The sequence below is a fragment of the Bos indicus x Bos taurus genome, chromosome 8, assembly GCF_003369695.1.
Source record: "Bos indicus x Bos taurus breed Angus x Brahman F1 hybrid chromosome 8, Bos_hybrid_MaternalHap_v2.0, whole genome shotgun sequence".
NCBI classification, from domain to species: domain Eukaryota; kingdom Metazoa; phylum Chordata; class Mammalia; order Artiodactyla; family Bovidae; genus Bos; species Bos indicus x Bos taurus.
The window spans coordinates 70,480,540-70,502,659 of NC_040083.1; the positions used below are offsets into that span (position 1 = coordinate 70,480,540).

Sequence of the window (22,120 nt, forward strand, 5' to 3'; positions counted from 1 at the left end):
CATTTTTCCAAAGAATACACAATATTAGAGAAAAGCTTAGGTACCAAAACAAAAGGTGTGTTCACATGTGCTGTGTAAACTATGTAGGTGCTAAATTGTGCCAAATTCCATGGGAATGGTGGGCTCCATGGAGTCTTCAATGCCTACAAATAAGACTGTCAAACAGGCCTGAAGTCAACCAATGCTTCCTGGTCTTGCTGGGAATTGGGGCTCAGGATGTGGTCAGAAGGAGAGAAAAAAGTTTTAAGCCTGGATCTTGCTAAGATTTCTCAGTTCATTGTGAACAGCGCTCCTTCAATTGATTCACATCATTTGTTGGAGCTCCAAAACATATATCACCCCTGGAACTTTCCAGTACATTCTAGAAATGCTTATGTTTATATTTTATTGAAGCTTAGTGAATTTACAATGTTGTGTTAACTTCTGCTGTACAGAAAAGTGACTCAGTTATATATACATTCTTTTAAATGTTCTTTCCCATTATGGTTTATCCCAGATATTGAACATAGTTCCCTGTGCTATACAGTAGGACTTTCTTGTTTATCCATTCTATATGTAATAGTTTGTATCAGCTGACCTCAAACTCCCACTTCATCACTCCTCCATATCCCCCTCCTTTGGTAACCGAAAGTCTAGAAACCCTGATTTCTATGATTCCAGGCATGGCACTGTACTGATAATGGATGACTATCTGAAAGTCCTATACTTAATTTGGACCCAAAGGGGCTTCAAGAGGAAAAGGAGATGTAAAATTGGAATTTCCAGGGTCCTTTTCTTAGGCTGTTCTTTTGATAGCTGAATTTTTCCACTTAGGAAGGAACATCAAAGGCATACTCAAAAAAAAAAAAAAACCTCTGAGTCTCAAGATTTCCTAGCTGCTGCTACTGCTAAGTCGCTTCAGTAGTGTCCGACTCTGTGCGACCCCAGAGATGGCAGCCCACCAGGCTCCCCCGTCCCTGGGATTCTCTAGGCAAGAACACTGGAGTGGTTTGCCATTTCCTTCTTGGGACTACTCAAATATTTGTTTCTCTTCCCCTAAAAGCAATCCCGTCTGAATGACATCATCATCTACCTGAGAAAAGGCATTCTATATTGTAGAACTTGCTGCAGCAACAGTATTTTCTGAAAAGTTGAGTTGCTTTGGACTTCCCCAATGCAGTCTTAAATAATACAACAGACCTCAGCCTCTTACCACTGATACCCGAGTGTCAAAAGATACCCAATATAACCAACTATTTCCTAGTCTATAACAAAGACATGTGGGCCTTCCCTGGTGTACAGCAGTAAAGAATCCACCTGCCAATGAAGGAGATGTGAGTTTGATCCCTGGGTTAGCAAGATTCCATGGAGTAGGAAATGACAACCTACTCCAGTATTCTTGACTAGAGAGTCCCATGGACAGAGGAGCCTGGTGGACTACAGTCCATGGGGTCACAGATTTAGTGACTAAACAACAAAACAAAGATATGCATAGATAAGGAGGGGAAACACACTATAAAAATTCTACACTATTTGTGGGATTTCCCTGACTGTCCAGTGGTTAAGACTCCGAGGTTCCCCTGCACGGGGCGTGGGTTCCATCCCTGGTCAGGGAACTAAGATCCCACACTCTGCACAGTGTGGCCAAACAAGAAAACATCATTATACACTATTTGTGGATAGTGCATTTAGCTAAACAAGGACTGTTCTTAACAAACTGATCTTCTTAACTCCTTCTACATACCAACATGACCATCTGGGGCCAGAACCTTCTACAACAGGCCTCCCTTGGGCTCCAGCTTTGCGTGATTGGCCTCACCTTCTCTGAGAGCCATGGTAGGTAAATGACTCCTTGCTTCCAGCACTTGCTCTGCATCTTGTGTTCTGGGGCTCCCAGTAATGGGCCCACTGTCCCCATTGGGAAGCACTGCATCAGCAAGCATGGGGCTCCCCAGTCGGGAGCAGTGGCCCTTGATGCAAAGGCCACTTGCTTAGTGTCTCTGAACAACAGAGCAAGGAGCTCAGCTGGTTTTTTTCACCCAGACATAATTCTCTGCTTGATGTCTCTGCCAGACGTCGGCACTCAGATCTGGGGTCAGAGGTGGGGTGAGGGCTGTCTCCTCCATCAGACCCTCCCCCTGACACCCGCCAGGGGATTCCTGCTCTAGCAGCAGAAGTGATGAATGGTCCTCTTTCATGAGGACCAGAGCGCACCGGAGAGGCTACCCCAGCTGTGGTCTCTGGCTGCTCCTGGCCCCACACGGAACACATTCCTCTATGGAGGAGGGCTGTCTTGGGTGGACAGAGAGCGATCAGAGAATGAGGGAAGCAGGCGGGAACAAGGGGGTCCTTTTGAACCACCTCAGACAAGAATGCAGACTCTGACACCAGGCTTGGCCAGGGCTGGTCCATCTGGCCCCTGGCCAAAGAGTCCACCTCCGTCCTGTCTATTTCTGGCCACAGGGTGGGAATGTTCAGGGCCCAGTGAAATGGCCAGAAGGTAGGCATCCAGAGCTGAATTTCTGTCTGCTTTCAGAAAGAGGCCTTTGTCCGGCATAATTTGTTGTGACCGATCGGGGTGCCCCACAGTCCATCTCCGGCCCTGGGTGGAATCTCATTCTGACCAGGCTGTTTCCTGGGGGGGATGAAGGTACAATTTCAAACACTTCAAAATGAACCACTGGAGACTGTCAGATGGAATCAGAAAAGGAAAGCCAAATATATAGTGTCTGTAAGAGACACATCTTTTAATTAATTTATTTATTTTGGGCTGTGCTGGGTCTTCATGGCTAGCTTTCTTTAGTTGCAACAAGTGGGCTTTTCCTTGCAGTGGCTTCTCCTGTTGCAGAGCACAGGCTCTAGAGTACTGGTTCAGTAGTTCTGGCATACAGGCTTAGTTGCCCTGAGGTATGTGGGATCTTCCTGGACCAGGGATCGAACCCATGTCCCCTGCACTGGCAGGCGGATTCTTAACCACTGGACTACCAGGGAAGCCCTAAGAGACACATCTTATTTCCATAGATTGTAGCCCATAAAGAAGGGGCAGTTGCTGTTGTTCAGCCGCTCAGTTGTGTCTGACTCTTTGCGACCCCATGGACTGCTGCATGCCAGACTTCCCTGTCTTTTACCATCTCCTGGAGTTTGCTCAAACTTGTCCATTGAGTTGGTGGTGCCATTCAAACACTCATCCTCTGTCATCCCCTTCTCCTCCTGCCTTCAATCTGTCCAATCATCAGGGTCTTTTCTAATGAGTTGGTTCTTCCCATCAGGTGGCCAAAGTATCAGGTCTTCAGCTTCAGCATCAGTCCTTCTAATGAATATTCAGGACTGATTTCCTTTAATATTGACTGGTTTGGTCTCCTTGCAGTCCAAGGGACTCTCAAGAGTCTTCTCCAACACCACAGTTCAAAAGCATCAATTCTTTGGCACTCAGCCTTCTCTACGGTCCAACTCTCATATCCATACATGGCTACTGGAAAAAACCATAACTTTGACTAGATGGACCTTTGTTGGCAAAGTAATGTCTCTGCTTTTCAATATGCTGTCTAGGTCTGTCATAGCTTTACTTAGAAGGAGCAAGCATCTTTTAATTTCATGGCTGCAGTCACCATCTGCAGTGGTTTTTGAGCCCAAGAAAATAAAGTCTGTCACTGTTTCCATTGTTTCCCTCCCCCTACCAAGGGCAGAGGAGATCCAAAATCAGTGCTGCTGCTTGAAGGCAGAGGAAGCGGGGTGAGGTGGGGATGATCATCAAGTTCAAGTTGGCCACCCCCCATCACCCCTAAAAAATGGAGATATGATTTGACTGCTGCTGCTGCTGCTGCTGCTGCTGCTACGTCACTTCAGTCATGTCCGACCCTGTGCAACCCCATAGACGGCAGCCCACCAGGCTCCTCCATCCCCAGGATTCTTCAGGCAAGAATACTGGAGTGGGTTGCCATTTCCTCTTCCAATGCATGCAAGCATGCTAAGTCATTTCAGTCATGTCTGACTCTGTGCGACCCTATGCACAGCAGCCCACCAGTCTCCTCTGTCCACAGGATTCTCTAGGCAAGAATACTGGAGTGCGTTGCCATTTGACTACAGGATAATTTTTTTTTTCCATGTGTGCTCAGTCATGTCCGACTATTTGTGACCCCGTGGACTGTAGCCCGCCAGGCTCACCTGTCCATCGGATTCTCCAGGCAAGAATACTGGAGTGGGTTGTCATTTCCTTCTCCAGGGGATCTTCCCAACCCAGGGATCAAACCCACATTTCTGGTGTTTCCTGCATCGGCAGGTGGCTTCTTTACCAGTAGCACCACCTGGGAAGCCCACTGTATAACATACAGTGATGCAAAAAGCACGGCGCTGGCACCTGAGAGTGATCCCAGATTCACATCTGGCTTCTGCAAATACAGAAGGGTCTCAGGGTTTTAGTGGGTTCCATAAGAAGTGTCAAGTGCCCAGGACAGTCAGTGACTGGCTCAGAGCCAGTGCTAAATGAGTGGTCACTATTACAGTTACAAAATCAGCAACAACCTGGAAAAATTCTAGGAGGTCTGTCACTTCACCCATCGACCACTCTTTCTTCTATTTCTGTTTTTGGTCATACCATGAGGCTTGGGCTTGCAGGCTGTTAGTTCCCCAACCAGGGATTGAACCCAGACCAGGGAATTCCCACCCTCTGAACACTCTTAACACAGCACTTGGATAACAGGTTTTAACCATCTCCCCACCTCCCCCCGACTTCCAACACAGACACACTCTCAGACATCCTTTCTCAGAGCTAACAGTCAAGTAGCCAAAGTGGTCTGAATTTCCGTGCCACTTTGAAGGAGGTATTAAGATCCATAAAAGGTAGGGAAGAGAGGAGAACAGATGTCAGGCCAGGATAGGGTGCAAATTTGGCAAGTAATCCAATCACTGCAAATAAGTCTTTTTTCCAGGGGAGGAAGTGTAGTGGGGGATGGGGCGACTGCATGCAAATCTCTGGAGAACTGGTCTGGGCAGACACTATGGTAGAGAGGGGCTCGGACAGCTGGGAGTAAGAGGAGCCCACTGGGGTGGACGCGTAGGTGAGTAGGGGGAGTCCTGGCATGGAGGGAGTGTACACACCAGCTTTTCTTTAAATCCTTTTTTTTTTTTGGCCACACCGAACAGCTTGTGGGATTTTAGTTCCCCAACCAAGGATGGAACTCAGGCCCCCAGCAGAGGAAGCACAGAGTTGTAACCACTGGACCACCAGGAAAGAAGTCCTCAGACTAGTTTTTCTAAGAGATGGACTCTCAGAATGGCTAAGGAGGGACTTCTCTGGTGGTCCGGTGGTTAAGAATCTACCTGCTAATGCAGGGGATTTGAGTTCGATCCCTGCTCCGGGAAGATTCCACATGCTGCAGAGCAAGTAAGGCCATGAGCCACAACTGCTGAACCCTAGGGCCCTAGAGCTGTGCTCTGCAACAAGAGAAGCCACCACAAGGGGAAGCCCGCACACCAAAACTAGAGTAGCCCCCACTTGCCACAACTAGAGAAGGCCCTCACACAGCAACGAAGACTCAGTGCAGTCAAAAATAAATAATTTTTTAAAAACAGCCAAGGAGCTCAGGTTTTAAGTGACATACTCCTCAAGCCCTCTCTATTTAGCCCATGCCTCGGGGGGCTTCCCAGATGGTGCTAGTGGTAAGGAACCCGCCTGCCAATGCAGGAGACATAAGAGATGCAGGTTTGCTCCCTGGGTCGGGAAGATGTCCTGGAGGAGGACATGGCCACCCACTCCAGTATTCTTGCCTGGAGAAGCCCATGTACAGAGGAGCCTGGCGGGCTACAGTCCATGGGGTCGCACAGAGTCAGATACAAGTGAAGCTAAGCAGCTTCACACGCATGCCTCACACACGCATGCTTCAGGGAGTGACAGTCACAGCAGGGCTCAGCTGTGGCTTTAGACACCTTCTGTGTCTCCAGAAGCTTCCAGGTCAAGCTTCCTTCCAAGCAATGCAACCTGATCCAACAGTCACTTCATCACGCCTGAGTCCCTTAGATGAGAAGTAGACCCCAGGGCCCAGGGAAGGAAGGAACAGCTGGTATAGAGGCCAGGGCCACATAGAAATGTCTGGTGGCCTGTCTAGAAATGTCTGGTGGCTCAGCGGAGGGCGCAGGAGTGCTGTCCTCAAGTTTGTTAAGAGCCCATGATCTGGGATCCTCCTGTCCATAGAAACCCTGGCTCCCTTCCAGAAGTCCAGAGAGTAATAGCAGCAGGTACCAACTGCCACCTCACCAAAACCAGCCAGGCTCAGCTCACAGCGCCAGCTGGCACTGTGTCAAGAAACTGACATCCACAGTGTATTTACACAGAGAGCCACAAGTTCTTACTCTTACTGAGGAAGGCTGACTTTCTCAGCTACTTTTAGAACTGATCAATTTCCAATGTCGGTGCATCAAAAGACACTATCAAGGGGACTTTCCTGGTGGTCCAGTTAAGAATTTACCTGCCAGTCCCTGGTCTGGGAACTGAGATCCCATAGGCTGTGGGGCAACTAAGCCCCTGTGCCACAACTACTGAAGCCCATGCACCCTGTGCTCTGCAACAAGAGAAGCCGCTGCAATGAGAAGCCTGTGCGCTACAACTAGAGAGTAGCCACACTCGACGCAACTAGAAGAAACCTACACGCAGCACAGAGGAGTCTGTATGCCACAACAAAGACCCAGTGCAGCCATAAATAAATCAATGAATATTTTTTTAAAAAGACACTATCGTGATGCTTCATGAACCAGAGCAGCAGCAATGGGGGTAGAAAAAAGGGTGTGCGTGTGTGCTGAGTCACATCTCTTTGCAACCCTATGGACCATAGCCCTCTAGTCTCCTCTGTCCACGGGATTCTCCAGACAAGAATACTGTATTGGTTTGCTGTGCCCTCCTCCAGGGGATCTTCCCAAGCCAGGGATCAAACCCGCATCTTTTATGTCCCCTGCATTGGCAGGCAGGTTCTTTACCACTAGTGACACCGGGGAAGGCCAGAAAAAAGGGTGTACTAATCGATTATTTATTGTACTGTTTACATATCTGTTTCCCTCCTAATACTGTGAACCCCTTGGAGGGTAGATACATCCCCAGGTCCTCTGTGTCCAGCATAGAATAAATACTGAGTAAATGTGATGTGAATTGAGAAAAAGAAATATCAACAAACTGAAAAGACAATCCACAAATAGGACAAAATATTTGTAAACCATATATCTGAGAAAGATCTAGTATCCAGGATATATAAAAACTCCTAAAATTCAATAACAAAAAGACAAGCTATCTGATTTAAAAATGGACCCAGGACTTGACTAGGCATTTCCCTGAAGAGACATACAAATAACTGAAAAGCACATGGAAAGATGCTCAATATCATTAGTCATTAGGGAAATGCAAACGAAAACCACAGTGAAGTACCACTTCACACCCACTAGGATGGCTATAATTTTTTTTAAGTGGAGAAAAGTAGGTGTTGGTGAAGAGGTGGAGAAACCGGCAGCCTCATTGCTGTACAGATATAAAATGGTGCAGCCACTATGGAAAATAGATCGACAATTCCTCAGAAAGTTTAACCAAGTATTACCATATGACCCAGCAATTCCACTCCTACTTATATACCCAAGAGGATTGAAAACAGATGTTAACACAGAAATTTGCACACAAATATTTAAAACAGTGCTGTTCATTATCACCAAAAGGTAGAAACAACCCAAATGTCCATCAACAGTGAATGAATAAATAAAATAGGGGTGTATCCTCACAGTGGAATATTATTATTGGGTCAGAAAAAGGAATAAAATGTGGATACATGCCATTACATGAATGAAACTTCAAAACATTGTATGAACTAAAAGAAGCTAGACAATACCATATATTATGTGGCATGGCATGTGAAGTCGCTCAGTCGTGTCCGACTCTTTGTGACCACATGGACTGCAGCCCACCAGGCTCCTCTGTCCATGGGATTCTCCAGGCAAGAATGAATCCTTTATATGAAATATCCAGAATTGGTAATAGAGAGACAGAAAATAGATTAGTGGCTATTCAGGGGTGAGTGTAAGGGGATGGGAGGAAGAGGAGATGGCTAAGACATACAGTTTTCCCTTTGTGATGGTTGCATGTATCTGTGAATATGCCAAACTCCATTGACTTGAACACTTTAAATGGGTGAACTTTATAGCATGTGAATCGCATCTCAATTAAACTTTTTAAAAAAAGAATCTACTTAACTGACATTTCAGTTTGCTGCCAAGTCACTTCAGTCGTGTCCGACTCTGTGCCACCCCATAGACGGCAGCCCACCAGGCTTCCCTGTCCCTGGGATTCTCCAGGCAGGAACACTGGAGTGGGTTGCCATTTCCTTCTCCAATGCATGAAAGTGAAAAGTGAAAGTGAAGTCGCTCAGTCGTGTCCGACTCTAGCGACCCCATGGACTGCAGCCCACCAGGCTCCTCCGTCCATGGGATTTTCCAGGCAGGAGTACTGGAATGGGTTGCCACTGACATTTCAGTTTAGTAATATCTATTTACTAATTATCTGTTACCTGGCAGGCATTGTATTAGACACTGAGATTCAAAGATGAATCTTGATGTGGGTTCTGCTTTCAAGGAGTTCACAGTATATTTAGAGAAGCAAGCACAGAAATAGAACTGAAAAGACACTGATTACAGTTGGAGATGAGGAACGGGCAAAGATTTCGACAGTTGACATCCAGGCAGGTTTTGAAGGGAAGACGGAGTTTGACAGGTTGATGGTGGGGAAGGGAGATCATTCCAGGCAGGTGTGAAATAACACAGGAGGTACTGAGAGCCGTGTGGGGTTCAGAATTGCAAGATGAAAAGTGGAAGGGTTGGGATAGCGGGTAGGGTAACGGGGTGTAGAAGAGGTGAGCTTGGAGAAGCAAGCAGAGGACCATGAGGAAACTTGAATGTCATACCAACAAGTTGAGTTTTCCTTTTGGGGATCAGAAGCCAACAAAATGTAAGCAGGAGGGTGAGGGAGGGTAGATCTGTGATTAAAAGCAGAGTCAGCAAACAACAGCGTGTGGGCCAAATCTGTGACGTTTTTGGAAATAAAAGTCTTGGAACACAGCCATGCTCTCATTTCTTGTTGTTTATGGCTGCTTTCCCATGAAAACAGCCAAGTTGACCAGTTGCGACAAAGATCGAATGGCCCTGTTAAGTCTGAAGTATTTGGTATCTGACTCTTAGAGAAAAAGTTTACCCACCTCTGCTCTAGAAAGATCACTGTGCCTCCTACATAAAGAATGACTTGCCATGGGTTAAGAGCAAGGTAAAGGAGGCCAGTTGGGAAACTAGCAACTCTCCAGGCAAAGAATAAGCTAGGGGCTTCCCAGGTAGAGCTAGTGGTAAAGAGCCACCCCTTCCAATGCAGGAGACCTAAGAGATAAGGGTTCGATCCCTGGATGGGGAAAGTCCCCTAGAGGAGAGCATGGCAACCCACTCCAACATTCTTGCCAAGAGAATCCCATGGACAGAGGAGCCTGGCAGGCTACGGTCCATAGGGTCGCAGAGTCAGACACAACTGAAGTGACTTAGTATGCACGCACAGGGTACCATCATGATGCAACATTATGATGATGGGGTAACAGATTATATAGGGGATTGATAGTAGGGTGGGGAGGTGGGTGTAGCTTTGAGAGCCTGGAGAACATCAATTTGAGAATATTAACAGTGCCACTGGAAAGGATTAGAGACCTCATGGGGTTTACTAATGTCCAAATTTTTGTTTTTTCTTTTTAAATCATTAAAATGGTCCCTAAACCTCAAGGTTAGCAGAGTGCTCTCAGACAGCGCGTCGGAATTCAAGGCAGCTCAAAAGTTTGCCTTTTTTAATTACTCTTACAATTTGGTTACGGGCATGCTAGAGCAATTCCAGATCACCTGACAGGTAATCTTACCCTCTTTGTGAGATGCAACAAGCCCAAACCCCACACATTCTCTGGCTCTGCTCTGAGACTGCTGTTGGCACCAGGTGGGCACCAGGGAGTCAGCTGCCAGGCTTCAGAATATCATTCTTGACTGATGACTTATTTTTAAATGCACATGTCAAATATCATGTCTTACTCATATTTGTCTCTTACAGAGACTGGCAGAGTCTCTGGCAACTGGGCTGGCACTCATAAATCATTTTAGTTAATAACAGAGGGGACCAGAGACTTCCCTGGTGGTCCAGAGGTGAAGAATCTGTCTTCCAACATAGAGGATGAAGATTTGATCCCTGGTCGAGGAACTAAGATCCCATGTCCTCGGGGCAACAAAGCTTGAGTGCCACAACTAGAGAAGCCTGTGCACTGCAGGGAAGATCTAGCACAGCCAAAAATACAGAAAGAAATCAAGAGGGGAGCAGGTGGGAAGGAGAAAGGAAGGCAGGAATTTTTCACTTGAGAAATTTTCACTCAAGGCTTAAAACTCAGGATCTAACAGAAGGTGATAAAAAAGCAGGAGTTCTCAGTCATGTCCAGCTCTTTGTGATCCCATGGACTGTAGCCCACAAGTTCCTCTGTCCATGGGATTCTCCAAGCCAGAGTACTGGAGTGTGTTGCCAGTTCCTTCTCCAGGGGATCATCCCGACCCAGGAATTGAAACTGGGTCTGCCACATTGCTGGAGAAGGAACTGGCAACCCACTCCAGTATTCTTGCCTGGAGAATCCCATGGACAGAGGAGCCTGGTGGGCTACAGTCCCATGGGGTCGCCAAGAGTCGGACTGAGCGGCTAACCACAGCACACTGCCACATTGCCGGCAGATTCTTAACTGTGTGAGCCACCAGAGAAGCCCCAAAAGAATACTGGAGTGTGTTGCCATTCCCTTCTTTAAGGGATCTTCCCACCCCAGGGATCGAACCCAGGTCTCTTGCATTATAGGCAGACTCTTTACTGTCTGAGCCACCAGAGAAGCCCCAGGAGTTTTCCAGGTGAATGCAAACCCGCTTGGCCCAGGGAGAGCCTGGAAGAATGATGTTTACTGGTGATGATCTAATACAGCTGTAACTGCAAACCCAAAATATGTTGTATCATCTTCTGCTGACATTTAAAGGAAGGAAGTTGCTTAAATCTCACAACTAATCTTGCTGCCTCTCAGATTATAAACTGTTTTCAAACATCTCTTCTTAACAGTCTCATGGTGGACAAAATGAGGTGCAGTGGAAGCAGCCACACACAGACATGAAATGTATTGATTTCTCCTACTTTATCTTTAAATCCATACACTCTGGGTAATGTCCTATTCTTCATCTAGGTGGTCATTACAAGGATATGTTCATCTTGTAAAATTCATCCAGGACAGGTATTTGTACACCTACATTCATAGCAGCATGTATGTATTAGCATGCATGCACATATCGCTTCAGTTGGGTCCAACTTTTGGCGTCTCCATGGACTGTAGCCTACCAGGCTTCTCTGTCCATAGGATTCTTCAGGCAAGAATACTGGAGTGGGTTGCCATGCCTTCCTCCAGGGGATCTTCCTGACCCAGGGATCGAACCCACATCTCTTACATCTCCTCCATTGGCAGGCGGGTTCTTTACCACTAGCACACCTGGGAAACCCCTATAGCAGCATATTCCCAATAACCAAAAGTGGAAGCCACCCAAGTGGACAAGTGAACGGATAAACCCAATGTAGCATATACACACAATGGAATTTCATTCAGTCTTAACAAGGAAGGAAATTCAGGCACATGTTACAACACAGACAAAAGTTGAAGACAATATGTTAAGTAAGGGGTCCACCATCCCAACCCCCTCACCCCTGCTCTCCCGGCCACAGAGCAGGAGATGGGTAGTGGAGGAGCAAGCAAAGCTTCATCTGTATTTACAGTCACTCCCCATTGCTCACTTTACCACTTGAGCTCCGCCTCCTGTCAGATCAGCGGCGCCATTAGATTCTCATAGAAGCCTGCATCCTACTGTGAACTGAGCATGCGAGGGATCTAGGCTAAATGCTCCTTATGAGAATCTAATGTCTGAGGATCTGAGGCGGAGCTGAAGTGGTGACACAAACGCTGCTGGGGAGTGGTTGCCACCGTCTCCCATCACGCCCAGATAGGACCAGCCGGTTGCAGGAAAACTAGCTCAGGGCTCCCATTGACTCCACATTATGATGAGTTGTATAAGTATTTCATTATGTATCACAAGGTAATAATAATGAAATAAGTTGCCCAGTAGATGTAATGTGCTTAGTGTAATGTGCTTGAGTCATCCCCAAAGCATCCCTCCCCTCCACTGGACCATGGAAAAAATGCTCTTCTATGAAACTGGTTCCTTGTGCCAAAAACGGTGGGGACCACAGGTGTGTTAAGTGAAATAAGAAAGTCACAAAAAAGACAGCTAGTGTATGATTCCATTTATATGAGGTATTTAGAGTAATTAATTAATTAATCCAATGGACATGAGTTTGCACAAACTCCAAGAGACAGTGAAGGACAGAGGAGCCTGGCATGCTGCAATCCATGAAGTCGCAAAGAGTTGGACACGACTTAGCAAACAACAACAAAGAGTAATTAAAATCATAGAGTCAGAAAGTAGGATGGTGCTTGCCAGGGTGATGAGAGACGGGGGAGTCGGTATTTAATGCATACAGACTTTCATTTTTGGAAGATGAAAAAAATTCTGGAACAGATGGTGGTGATGGTTGTACAACAATGTGAATGTATGCAATACCACTGAACGGTACACTTAAAAATGGTTACAATGGTGAGTTTTATGTTATGTATATTTTACCAGAATAAAAATGAAAATGAATGCTCATCCATTTGTATACTTAGGCTTGGTGCCACTTCACTTACATTCGCTATTCTTCTAGAAGAGGTGCTTTTAAAAGGTACTTTACTCAAATTTATATTCGTGTTTGTTTCAGAAGAGCTTTATATTTAGAGAAACATCTTTCTCACTAGGTCATGAGTCATGCAAGCATCTGGAAAGCTGTGCTATGTTTATCCCAGGACATGCATGTCTGGGGACAGGGCTGGGGATGGGGGAAGTTCATGGATCCAAGTTCAAGAAGACAGTATAAAGAAACTGTCTGAGCAAAAGTGAGCTGTTTGCAAGTCATCAACAGAAGTTATCTTCTCATAAAGCTGCTACTGCTACTAAGTCGCTTCAGTCGTGTCTGACTCTGTGCGACCCCGTAGACGGCAGCCCACCAGGCTCCCCCATCCCTGGGATTCTCCAGGCAAGAACACTGGAGTGGGTTGCCATTTCCTTCTCCAATGGAGGAAAGTGAAAGTGAAGTTGCTCAGTCATGTCTGACTTTTAGCGACCCCATGGACTGCAGCCTACCAGGCTCCTCTGTACATGGGATTCTCCAGGCAAGAGTACTGGAGTGGGGTGCCATTGCCCTCTCCGTCTCATAAAGCACAAGCTTTATAGGAAAGCAGCAGTATTTTCTCAGAAGATGCTCTCAGCATTGTGTTGGCAATGCATCAAGGAAGACATCTGGGAACCACTGACGCGGGACAGCCCCAGGCCAGCTGCGTCTGCTTGTCTGATAGATTTCAACAGGAAAAAACTAAACAGAAAATGTATCATCACTCGTGTATTATATTATAACGTAATGGTGGTTTAGTTGCTAAGTCATGTCCGACTCTTTTCCACTCCATGGACTTCAGTTCTACTCCAGAGCCCACCAGGTTCCTCTGTCCATGGCATTTCCCAGGCAAGAATACTTGAGTGGGTTGCCATTTCCTTCATCAGAGGATTTTCCCAACCTGGGGATCAAACCCAGGTCTCCTGCATTGCCGGCGTATTCTTTATTGACTGAGTCACCAGGGAAGCCATTATAATATAATATTAAAGGTATTTCAAGTGAACGGATCAAAAATCCTTGGGCAAGGAGAACTTATTAACTGTGATCCTAATTACATCCTCACCTCTGCTGAGTTCATTCTCATTCTATACCTTTATTTACTATACACACTTATCTGGGTATATTGTTTTTGTCAAGAAAAGCGATAAAGAGTTTTTAATACTCTGGACAGACTTTTTTTGTTAAACAGACTTCATTCATATTATTTTTCTCACATAAATCTATGTGGTGACTACAGCTGGAGTCTGGGTCCTCTGCAAGGAACCTCTGGTATGTTAATGTATTAATATACAAAGTGCCAAGTTGCTTTAGTCATGTCCAACTCTTTGCAACCCTATGGACTCTAGCCCACCAGGCTCCTCTGTCCATGGGATACTCCAGGTCAGAATCCTGGAATGCATTGCCATTACCTTCTCCAGGGGATCTTCCTAACCCAGGGATGGAATCTGTGTCTCTTAGATCTCCAGCATTGACAAGCAGGCGCTTTATCACTAGCACCACTTGGGAAACTCTCATGTATAATAAAGGGGTATTCACAGGTGTGTTTCCTGCCTTACTTCACTCTACGTCACAGGTTCTAGGTGCATTCAGCTCACTAGGACTAACAGACTTTTTATGGGTAAAAAGTTCCTTTTTAAAGGAAATTTTCATTCCTTTTTATGAGTATGTAATATTCCATTGTGTATATGTACCACTTCTTCTTTATCCATTCATCTCAGACAGACATCGTATCCAAACTGTCACCATCATGCTTTATCACCCTGGAACAAGAACCTGTTCTGAAAGGCTGGCTCTGATGCCTAAAGATGTCTCTGATACAGGTGGCAGGGGAAGACTGGCCAGCATGCCTGGCCGGACGGTGCTCCCTGCCCATCACACGCATCTCCTGCAAAAGGACAGCTGAAGTGACTAGGATGAGGAGATCTGAAGACTCACTTCAACCGAGAGAGGGCAGAGACTTAGAAGATAAGTAGCACATTGCTGCGGATCTGTGACTCTGGGTATCCGCTTGGCTCTCCCTTTGCTGGCTCATGACTGTTAGTCCTGCTGGCTCCCTGGGTCTGGAGCAGGCAGGCTGCAGCTACTTCATCCAAGGCCCCCGGACCCCCGGGGTCCAGATGGGTCTGGGTGACACTCCTAGGCAGACTGATCATAATGCCCTTCTCCAGAGGGAGATGAACTATAGTCATTGCAAGCTGTCCTTCTAAACTCAAGCAGCCCCAGGAGAGGAAACCTGTACCTCCTAAAGCTCCCAAAACTGTTAAAGGAAGAAAGCTACAGCAACTGCTGACAAGGAATCACCTAGAAATTTTACTGTCCCTACAGAGACAGTCTGTTAGCTGACAGGGAAGAGAAATCATAGCTGCCAGAAGACAGCATGGTTAAAAGGTAATGCTCTGTCCCTTTGGAGTTCCTATGTTGAATAACGGGACTGGAGCAACCAGTTTCTCAGTCCCTAATGGGCTGTTTTGTGGAAGGTCTATTCATTCGATGTCTATTTCATGGCAAAGAATATGACAGCAGAAAATCTAGGCATCAAGAAATAAGAGATTCCATTTTCCCACACAGCCAGTCAAGGAGGGAGAATTACAACTCATGAATCTCATTAATAAGATGTAAACATGACTTTGTTGTTACCCCTTTCCAAAGCAAATAAACACAAGTAGTGAAAATGCTAAAAGCAGAAAGTTCTGGTGTCCTCTAGCCTCATCAGACAATGGCAGAATAAACAAAGTTGTCCATAAATGAAGGACTTCAGAGGGGAGCCTCTTTGTTGCCATGGAATTTAGCCATCTCCAGCTAAAGATGCCAGCAGCCAAAATACTTGGGCAATGATCAGTGAGAGGTAATTGTTCTCAATGAAATTTCTTCGTGGGCTGTTTATCTCTTCCAGGAATTGCGGCTCCAGTCATTTCACTCATCCTACTTTCAGAACTAGGAGCCTGAGAAGGGGAAGGATGATGGCTCTTAATTCAGAGGGGGCCACCCTGAGTTCTCCAGAGGTGAGTTGCTTTCCCATAAGCTGGAAAATAAGCCCAGGCTTCCTGATCTTGCCATTGATTTATCTCCAGCACCAAATGGCCAATTACTAAATATTTACACTGGGATTTCTGATACCAGGTGAATAGGAAGTGATAAGCCCAGGATGAAGCAAGAGCCAGAATAAATGAGTCAGAGAACAGCTGATATTCCATGAGGAGCACAGAGAAACAGAACCACCGCTGCCCAGGAAGGAGGACGCTGGGTCAGGTTTTGGCTCTGCCAGTTACCAACTGTGCCATCGGGACAGTTTATCTGTTGACAACCTCACTCAACTGTAAAATGAATTCAACAAAACCCACCTCGTTCTTTAGTGGGAAGTTGTGTGAATCAAATAACACAGGGGGTAGAAAAGTGGTTTGAAAGGAATAATATACACTTTGAACATAAATCATAGAAATCAACAGAACATAGATTAACTTTAAAAAGACATTTGGGTGGAAATTTGTGGAAAAATTGAACATGGACTGGGTATTAGATGATACCAAAGAATTATTCTTACTTATCTTGGTTATTTAATATTTTTAGAGGTCACACTGAAATACATAGGGATGAAAGGATTTTATGTCTGAGATTTGCTTTAAAATACTTCCACTATGGACTTCCCTGGTGGTCCAGTGGCTAAGACTCCATGCTCCCAAAGTAGGGGGCCTGGGTTCAGTCCCTGGTCAGGGAATTAGATCCTACATGCCTCAATTATGCGTTCCGGAGTGCCTGTTAAGTTGCTTCAGTCATGTCTATTTGTGACCCCATGGACTGTAGCCCGCCAGGCTCCTCTGTCCATGGGATTCTCCAGGCAAGAATACTGGAGTGGATTGCTATGACCTCCACAAGGGAACTGACCCATGTGTTTTACATCGCCTGCACTGGCAGGCAGGTTCTTTACCACTAGGGCCACTTGAGAAACCCCAATTAAGAGCTTCTATGTTGCAACTAAGACCTGGCGCAGCCAAATAAATAAAAATAAATGCTTAAAAAATACTTCTGTGAAATAGAAATTGGAAAGGGATAGACAAGTAAGTATGGCAAAATGTGGATAACTGTCGAAGCTGAGTGAGAAGTATATGGGGGCCTTTTCCCTATTATTGTCTATATTTGAATTTTTCAGAATAAAAACATGATTTTTAAATAAACAGTGTAGAATGTTCTAGGATACTAGACAGCTTCACTAATGGTCACCTCCCAAAGCACAGAAAATCTGTCTCATGTACAAGGCCCTTGTACACTGGTCACACAGCTGTCAGAGAGCAAACCTTAGGAAAAGGCCAGAAGAGGCCAGGTGAAGAGGCCAGCAGTAAAGAGGACATATGAAAACATCTCTGCAGAATTTCCCATCTGCCATGCACCAAAATGTCAGCTGACTGTAATGTCAAGGGGATGCTTCCTCTTCAGACCTAAGTTTCCTATTCAACTCTGCCACTTAACGACTAAACGGCCTTGGACCAAATCACTTTTTTAATACAAAAATCAGAGACAGAAAAATGCTGGTGTGCATGTGCACACGTGCACCATGGGATTCACCAGGCAAGAGTACTGGAGTGGGCTGCCATGCCCTCCTCCAGGGGATCTTCCCAGCCGAGGGATCAAACTCACTTCTCCTGCCACTCCTGCACTGCAGGAAAATTCTTTACTGCTGAGCCACTGGGGAAGCCCAGTTTACTACGGATTTGATGGCTAGTCCAGAGATGGATTCTAGGCACCAGAAAAGGGAACAGAACAAAAGACAGAGGGAAAGGAACAACTTAGCTAAGGAAGAGTCCAGGGAGTCCATAGTTCCTCTGGAAACTGACCAGGAAAGTGAGCATTTCGTCTCCGTCCTAAGCCCCAGCCCTGACCATTAAGTACATAATGCACCATAAATAACTAAGTTATTCCACCAAGGGTGACAAATGGTCTTTTAGGGTCCGGGACAGACTGGCTAGCCGGGAGGTATGTGAGGCGCCTGGAGTGGGGGTTTTGGATTCAAGTCTCCACACCCACTAACCCAGTGTGTAGCCTTGAGCTTCAGCACTTTTCTCTTGCACAGAAAAGAATCCACTGGACCGATATGAAGATCTCCGCAGTTCCAAGATTTCAGTGGACCAAATTAACCTGGGGCGTGTTTCTGACTCTCATTCTTTTTTTTATTTTTTAAAATATAAATTTATTTATTCTACTTGGAGGCTAATTACTTTATAATATTGTATTGGTTTTGCCATACATCAACATGAATCTGCCACGGGTATACACGTGTTCCCCATCCTGAATCCCCCTCCCACCTCCTTCCCTCTGGGTCACCCCAGTGCATCAGCCCCAAGCATCCTGTGTTATGCATCAAACCTGGCGATTCAATGCATTCGAATTCATATATGATTCGTTTTATATATGATATTATATCTGTTTCAATGCCATTCTCCCAAATCATTCCACCCTCTCCCTCTCCCACAGAGTCCAAAAGACTGTTCTATACATCTGTGTCTCTTTTGCTGTCTCGCATACAGGGTTATCGTTACCCTCTTTATAAATTCCATATATATGTATTGGTGTTTTTCTTTCTGGCTTACTTCACTCTGTATAATAGGCTCCAGTTTCATCCACCTCATTAGAACTGATTCAAATGTATTCTTTTTAATGGCTGAGAATACTCCATTGTGTATATGTATCACAGCTTTCTTATCCATTCATCTGCTGATGGACATCTAGGTTGCTTCTATGTCCTGGCTATTATAAACAGTGCTGCAATGAACATTGGGGTACACGTGTCTCTTTCAGTTCTGGTCTGACTCTCATTCTTATCTCTCTTCTCATCGGGACTTGAGGCTTCCTAGCCTGGAGAAGTTCAGTCCCCTCTCTGTTGGTGTTCCGCCGCCTCTCCTCACCCCACTCCAGCTGTGTTTCGGTGGTCTTTCCTGGGGCGGGTGAGAGATAGCTAGGAGGAAGGAATTCCTCCGTTTTTTCCAATCATTTCTATCCCAGCGCTGATTTACAGCGACTGCTCTTGGAGGCAGCTACTCCTGAGCGCTCCAGATGAGGGGTTGGAGGGTCGGGTCGGGAGAGGGCGGGGGCGGGGGTGGGGGAGTAGAGGGAAGGAAGGTGTTCAAAGCGCCTGCGTAAAAGTTGCGGGCATAAAACCAGAATTAGCCCCAAGGCGATCCTGTGTGTACCATCCATGGATTCGTCTGTGCTGGCGCTTTTCTGCTCCAGAGCCTCCATGTGATAACGGCGGGAGGGGTTTCCCGGTACCCAGACACGCCAGGAATGGCTACCTGGGGCGCGGAGAGGACCTCTCTGCCCAAAGGACTCAGCGCGCACTCCAGCGCTCAGGCTAGCCTTTCTGGCAGGCTGAAGAGAAAACCAATTCCAGCTCTCAGGCTGCGCCCTAGCCCCCGACCTTCGCACACCCCCATCCCAACCCAGTGTGCTCCACATACCCAAAGCCACAGCTCAGGAGACGCCCCAGTGCGCCCCCAGTCCCCCACGCGCTCCACATCCTCAAAAGCCAGAATTCCAGGCACCAGCGCAGCCCTCAGTGTCCGTGGCCCTACGCTGCGCCCTCCTAGGCACCTAGCCCGCACCTGGTCTCGACCGGCTCTGTCCTGCCTGGTTGCAGGCGCCCCTGGCGAGCTACCGACCTAGCGGCCAGCTAGGGCTAACCGGGTTCAGGCGAGGTGGGACTGGGTGGGTCCCGTTAGCCTGCAAGTCTTCACATCTCCGAGCAACAAGCTTTCTCTCTGTGTGCCCCCCTCGTAGGTCCCGGGAGCCCCACGCACTGCTGAGAGGCGGCCCGTGGGGAGCGGATCCTGAAGACCCCACCCAGACCTCCGCTTTCCCGCGAACCGCCCTGGGGAGGAGGAGGCTCAGGCAGCGCGCTTACTTGGCAGAAGTGGTGCGCACTGCTTGGCTGGGCCAGGCTCTCCACTGGTGGCTCCTCTCTGCGCCCGTCGCCGCGGAGCCCCTTTCCCGAGCAGATGGGGGCGAGCCGGCGACTTCTCCGGTGGTTGAAGAAAGCGAACTCCCAAGTTTAGGAAGCCGTGGGCTGGAGTGGCTCCTGAACCCTTTTCCCGGTACTTTTAACCAGCGTCGGACGGCAAATCCCTCCCCGGACCCACCCCCTTCCCTGAAGGCGGCCACCGCAGCAGGCCCGGCCTCCAGCCCCTTTTGTTGTAATTCGAGAGCGACCGCTCCCGGGGCCAGAGGGGCTGTGCGGTGGAGGCTGCGCGCCAACGGGGCAGCCCTTCCTAGACTATTCTCGCCCAGGTTTCCGGAGCCTGAGAAACTAGGGAGCGGACTTTTCCTCTGGGAGATTCCTCTACACTCCCCTCTCCCGCCCCCGCCCCCGCCCCCACGCAGAACTCCTGGAATTTAACCCTTCGGTGTCTTTATCCATCTCCAGTAGAGTCCGCGCCAATTCCCTCCGCGACTGCAGAGAGCCTAGCGCTGCCTGGTACCTAATAGATGCTCAATGAAAACTGGTGATTGAAAGAGTTCAGAAACATTCATCTGCCTCTCCTGGGGTTTTCCTGATGGGCAAAGCAGTTTCTGGAGGTGACTATGCACAGCCCCCTTTCTTCAGGCAGATCGTCTCTCTCCTCTGAGAATCCCTTCTTCTTTTGTAAATTAAAGGCTTTGGATTCAGTTATCTTTAAGGTCCTTCCCTACAGTGCAGGGCCGGGTTTAGCATTGCGATCAGGAGCCTGAACCCGACGCAGCTAAGGATGTCTATGGCGCAGGACATTCCTTGCCTCGCTCGGAGGCTCACACTGAAGACAAAGGGAGGGCGTCCTGTGGGCTGGGGGAGCCCTGAGGAGATTCCCCGGGACTTCCTATGCAAGAGCCAGGTTTGGCCGGGGCAGGAGATAGTCGATGGAAAACAAGGCACCCAGTCTGTGGGCCTTTGGCAGTGGGCAGAAACCCAAAAAAGGGATTTACATTAAAGATGGGGCTCCTCTTCTTGGTTCTTCCTCTGTTCCCTCTTCCCACTCCTCTGCCTCCCCAGTAAACTCGAAGCTTCATCTGGGATAGGTGGGGACTCCCAATCTCAGCCTCCAGCTCAGACTTGTCTCCTTATCCCTGGGTTTGTAAGCCCGTTGTTCTCTAGGACATTCCATCTGCCACAGCTAACCTGTTGTTTGGTCGCTCAGTCCTGTCCAACTCTTTGCGACCCCATGGACTGCAGCACACTAGGCTTCCCTGTCCTTCACCATCTCCTGGAGTTTGCTCAAACTCGTGTTCATTGAGTCGGTGATGTCATGCAAGCACCTCATCCTCTGTTGCCCTCTTCTCCTCTTGCCCTCAATCTTTCCCACCATCAGAGTCTTTTCCAATGAGTCAGTTCTTTGCATCAGGTGGCCAAAGTATTGGAGCTTCAGCTTTAGTATCAGTCCCATGAACATTCAGGGTTGATTTCCTTTAGGATTGACTGGTTTGATCTCCCTGCTGCCCAAGAGATTCTCAAGAATCTTCTCCAGCACCACAATTCAAAAGCATCAATTCTTCAGCTCTCAGCCTTCTTTATGGTCCAACTACCACATCCGTACATGAAAAACCACACACTGGAAAAACCGTAGCTTTGACTATATGTACGTAGCAAGCCCCAAACTTGGCACCCTGACTCACAGCCCACCCCAAGCCCTGTGAACTCTTCTCACAGTCCTCCTCCTCACCCTGAACAATGAAGCGATCCTCAGGTCTGGTGAATGGTACAGGAAAGGGCCAGGAGGGAGGTGGGTGTATTTCTAAAAAGGCAGCATGAGGGATCCCTGGGATATTGGAAATGTTCAGAGTCCTGACTGTGGTGGTGAATACCAGAAGCTACACAGGTGATAAAATTGTGTAGAACTTACTATACACACACACACACTACATACCACATACACACAGTATGAGTAAGTGAGGAAATCTGAATATCAATGGATTCCATCAACATCTGGTTGTGATATTATTGTATAGTTTTGCAAAATGTCACCATTGGGGAAAACTGAGCAAAGTGAGTGAGGGCTTTCTCTCTATTGCTTCTTACAACTGCATGTGAATCTACAATTATCTCAAGAAAAATTTCAACTGAAACAAAAAAGCCCACAGTAACTCCAGGGCCCCCAGGTTGCAGCCTGAACCCCTTGATACAGCTGAAAGGGGCCTCTCAAGGGCATTTTCAGCCTGCCAATCTCCCAACCATGCTCTCTCCTCCCCATCAAAGGCCTTACTAGCTGTTCTGCATCCCTATTTCATGCCCCAGGGCCTTTGCACATGCCATTTCCTTGCCTATCTGCCCAGCAACACCTTGTTCTTTGAGATCTCACTCAA

General features: G+C 47.2%; 1 protein-coding gene across 1 annotated transcript in view; it reads right to left on the reverse strand.

Annotated features, from left to right (window-relative positions):
* Positions 1-20,165, reverse strand: part of LOXL2 (lysyl oxidase like 2) — a 113,638-nt gene extending 93,473 nt beyond the window's left edge. Inside the window, exon 1 of the mRNA XM_027549925.1 lies at positions 19,692-20,165. The gene's annotated coding sequence lies outside the window, so the exon portion shown is untranslated. The remainder of the gene's footprint in view (positions 1-19,691) is intronic.
* Between the last annotated feature and the right edge of the window lie 1,955 nt (positions 20,166-22,120).